Source organism: Montipora capricornis, chromosome 6 (assembly GCF_036669925.1).
Source record: "Montipora capricornis isolate CH-2021 chromosome 6, ASM3666992v2, whole genome shotgun sequence".
In the NCBI taxonomy this organism is placed as follows: domain Eukaryota; kingdom Metazoa; phylum Cnidaria; class Anthozoa; order Scleractinia; family Acroporidae; genus Montipora; species Montipora capricornis.
In genome coordinates, this window is record NC_090888.1 from 31344003 (window position 1) to 31348965 (window position 4963).

A 4963-nucleotide genomic window follows, 5' to 3' on the forward strand; every position below is an offset into this window, starting at 1 on the left:
TGTCCGATGGGAATTTGTTGGTGAAAATCAGCTCAATGCTATAGCGGTCCGAAACCGAGCTTTCCTCCCTTCTATCGATACGCTCAGGTGAACGTCGAAAACAAGCTCTTCAAATCACTACAATTCCTCAGTTTTTACCCACAGGAATGACCACTTAGAGTAATAATACTTTTATTTTCTTTTACTATGTTATTTAACGTCATAGCGTACAATCTTGGATTTATGGAACTTATGTGAAACATTTAGATATTAACGGTCACACGAACAACATTCGGAAGGCGATGGTGGAAGATTCCAAGGCTAATGCAATGAAAAGCTCAAATCTTGCGCTCTGCCCTTCTCGATGAAATGCAATGGCGATCCTTTGTTACTACTCCGCAGAAACCCTTTTAAAAAAGCATCTCTATAAAGTCTAAAAATTCATTCTGTTTGTCACTGTCACAATCACGTTCGTGTCGCTTAATTTCCCAACACAACTTTTACCAATTTTTGTTTTATCCTCAATTGAGATAAACAACAAAAAACGTATCATGTTACATGTTACAGGTCACGGCAACTAAACTGTACAACGCATTAAATTTTGACAAGTGTTTGGTCCACTGCAGGAATTGCCTACTACGTTAACTATGAAATAGAAAATAAATACAGTTTTCCTTGGCGGCAAACCACGAACCAATTTCCGCAGCGGAATATTCAGCGGAGACACGAATTGCACACTGATGCATGTCGATTTCACTTACACCACAAATCATCTGGCATCATCAGATTAAGTAAGATCATCCGAGTTGCTCTGAGCATAGGGTTACGCGCGTTCTCCAAGGCGGACGACTATTGCCATGGAAAGCTTCGATTAATTAAACCTTGTATTTGTTGGGCAGACTTAGAGAACCGGTTTTTGTCGGTTGCCGTAATGAGAAACTTACTGACACACTAGATCTCTGGCAAAGTGTAGAATACAGGCGCGGGGCGCCAACGGAGCTAATATTGGAATGAAGGCGGGAAAAGTGTGACAAGAAAAGCTCCTATTCAGTCGCGTTTAGAGTGTGAAAAAATATATATATATTCCGTGTTGCCAGTATAAGAACACAAATTGGCAAAAGGGAGAGAGACATGTGACATGGAGCAGTGATGAATACAACAACGGGTGAGGACACAGTTTCGTTGCCGGATTATCTATGGTACGCTAAGCTTATTTTAAGTAACGCGGACTAATTAAATATTAAGCCTGCTTGAAATGAAATGGTTTTGCACCGTTGTACTGGCCTAAAACATGAAATAGCAAAAAAAGGGGTATTTTGTCCACCGTAAAGCTAAAGCCACTTTATTAAGGAAAGTAATTCTTTTTATACGAAGGAGCTGAGTGGATCGCATTGCTTGTAACTTTGAGCGTGACTCGGTTAGCCAATGTAAAAGTGGATAAAAGTTGAGTTGCTGAAGTTGCCCAACTTCAAGACTTTATTTTATACATGACCTCTGGCTTCCAAACGTATTCAGCGGAAATGACTCGGTTAATGTCCATTAACATTCCATTGAAACACCACGTCCTAATTGGCTAAACTGCGGGATGTATCGGCGATCTATTATGCCGAGCCGAACGATAAGGTCTCACAAGCAAAGCTGCTCACTAGACTAAGTATTTCTTTCGTTCCTAGCAGCGCATTTTATTTTAAGTAAATTCATACAGCCGGTGTGCTAAATTCTATGCTTCCTGGAGTTCTGAACATCATGACGTGAACGAAACGCTGAAGAAGGCTTTGAAATATGAAGAGTTGAGAATTATTGTGAAACAATTATTTGATAACGTTTTGAAAAAAATATGAGAACACCGCGAAATAGTGTTTTATAGCAATTCAACTTTGTTGTTGCTAGCCTAATTGGCTGAAATACGGAATGTTCCAATAATTACAGGTATCGTGTTGTGAATTGACCATATCGTTATTTTTAGATGTTATTAACAGTTATTTATGTTTAAGGAATGCGCATATTTGAATATAGCAAGGTTTGTCAATGTAACTTCGGATAAAAATTAAACTGCTGCAGTGCCCAAGTTCAAAACCTTTCTGGCAAGACAATATTGCAAACGACCTCTGGCCTACAACGCAACGTATCGGAAATGACCCAGGAAGCGTTAATCGACATCAGATTAAAGCATCTCATTAGGATTGGCTCAATTGCGGAATATACTGGTGGTCAAAAGTCAAAACTCCGAATGACAAGGTTTTGGAAATGAAGCAGTTCACTGAATACAAGTTCAAATCTTTCTTACGTTGATGGCACCCGATTTTAGGCAAAGTCATGCGACCGGCATGTTGAATATGGTGTTGGAGCGTGCAAAACACTGAGGATGTCTTCGAAACACGAAGTGTTGGGAATTATATGATAAGAATTGAAACAAAATAAATGGGGACACTGCAAAGAAGTCTTTCAAACGTTAAAAAAGACTTCATTTACTGTGAGAGCAGTGAGAGTAAGCTTGTACGTGTCGTTCTCAATGACCCCTGTTAAAGGTGCTAATTGATAAGGATTACAGTAACTAGACCTGATTGGCTAAAATGCGGAATGTTCTGCTGGTTAAAGATATCATGTTGCCATTTTACCTTCTGATTGGTTAAGATGCAGGATTATTCCGCCACTGAAACCGTAATTAAAATAAGGCCTTGTTATTGGATAAAAAGCAGAATGTACTGTGAAAAACAAGCACTAAAAAAAGTTCAAATTTAAATGGAGAAGTACAAATTTAAATGGAGAGGTGTTGAATATGAAAAGTTACCATCAGCAAAAAACATGTTGCGAGATTTTTGCTACGTTAAAATTTGTTATTGTACTCTTAGCTGCACAAGTAAATCGCAAAATCGAAAGTGACATCGAATTCATAGGGCGTCGTGATCAAGTTACCGCAGCGTGTTTACTCGCGAAACAGTGAAGCATCTGTGTCAAATGATGGCAAGATACAAGGTTTTTGTTTTTGTTAGTTTTCTTTTTCTTTCAAGTGTTATAAAGTTTGACAAGAAATGTGCAAATTCAACACAAAGACTCTTGAGGTTGCCCATTGCTTCTGTTAAGTCAAAAATTTACTATCCAAGATGAGGTTATTTATCACCAGGTAATTCCAATGTTTTGGAAATAGCAGCTACTTTATTATTCATCAGCGTCACAATTTTTTGCTGATTTTGTGGCTTATTTTGTTGAAACTCAAGCATGCTTCCAACAGACCTGTTTATTTTCGTGACTTACGCACCACTGCTTACAGAGCACTACAGCAAAAATCCACCTGTATCACGTCTCAACCTGTGTATGCATATTTGTTAAGCTTGAAAATTTCACAACATGATATCAAAATTCACAAAGCCAGGCTGAAAATCTCACAAAAAACCTTTTCTAGGGAAAAAATTAATTGAAACAAACAACATATTTGCTATTAGAGGCAAAAAAACCTTCCTATTTCAATTGCGTGTGTGCAAGCATGACACACTATCCATGTCACAAAGCAAATGCAATTAAATAAATCTCTGACAATTCACATCAAACCCTTTTCGAAAGAACCTTGACCGTAAATAATGAAGCACAAAAGAGACAACAAGCTTTCATTCAAATAATTCTTCAGTGTCACACTTTTTTTTTTACCTATGCAGAGATGAGTACTAAATAAATGTAAGATGCACCTTCAGTAAGCACTGTGATGCATTCAAGGCATTCGATTCTCTCAATGTTTGTTAAAACCATAAAAAATTGCCATTTGATTTCAGTGTTTTATATAAGACCAAGTTAGTAAAATATTACAAACAAAGCTCACTTGATATCCAAAGGCGAAAAATGAAATTGTTGTCAAAGACCATTACTCGTCACTTTAAAGTGTCCAGACATTTATTTTTCAATGCCTGTCTTGTTCATCCAAACGCCATTCATGTCACAATGACTTTCGACGCCACTGAAGCTCAATCGTGTCAAATTACCATAAACAAGGTGCCAACACACTCCGCGTGAAAAATGCAACTAAATAAATTTCCCACCACTGTTCAACATCAAACCCTTTACTGAAAACCCCTTTACTTCAATTATCGGATCATTTGAGATTTCTGGTCAAACGAGCACGTTTACCATATACCGAGTACGACCAAACAATCGTACACGATCAAACTACAACCGAGGACGGTGTTTGAATGCACCACGGTTAAAACAGTGGTGTCTCCTTATCGAGCTCGATTGCTTTGGTCGACCTTGAATCAAGTTCCATTGCAGCTCGGTTGAATTTGAGTGAAATAGTTAAAAAAAACTTGTGTTTACTACTAATCGAACTCGATTGCTTTGGCCGGTCTTGAATCAACTTCGATTGCAGCTCGTTTGAATTTGAGTAAAAATAATATGACGCCCAACTTCGAACGAGGTGGGTTTTGGAAGCCAGTCACTTTCCATAACAACTTCGCAGTGCTTTGGTCGCACGCAAGGTATGTTGCTCAAAAACGTTATCCATCTTTCATTCAAATAAACGCTTTAGCTGGAGCTCACAACATGTGGCGGGGCGTGTCTTCGTAATGAAACTGTTTTAGCCATTAACTTCGATCGGTGTAACAAACCGTTATACAGGCTAGAAATGATGCACTTCGTCACCAGCGCAAAGTGAGTGAAAGGCTTCAAATCTTAAGTTTATACTGTAAAAGGTATTTCCTTCTCGCGGTGACTGAAACTGAGGGGAATGCATGTGTAGAGCTCGCATGGGTAGTTTGACCTTTCCCCAAAAAAATTCTTTGAAGTTTAAAACTTATCTCAGAAGGATTTTAGGCAGTTTTCTATTTCTTCATATGATCTTTAATTCAGGACACTTTTTTTGACATAGGAACTATAGCCCCATGCACAACTATAGCTCACTTATTGGGGAAGTTAAAGGGGAGTTAGTAAACTAAGTAAAAATGAATGGAAATAAAGTAAATGGGGAAAGCATTTTCAATGATCATGATGGTAATTT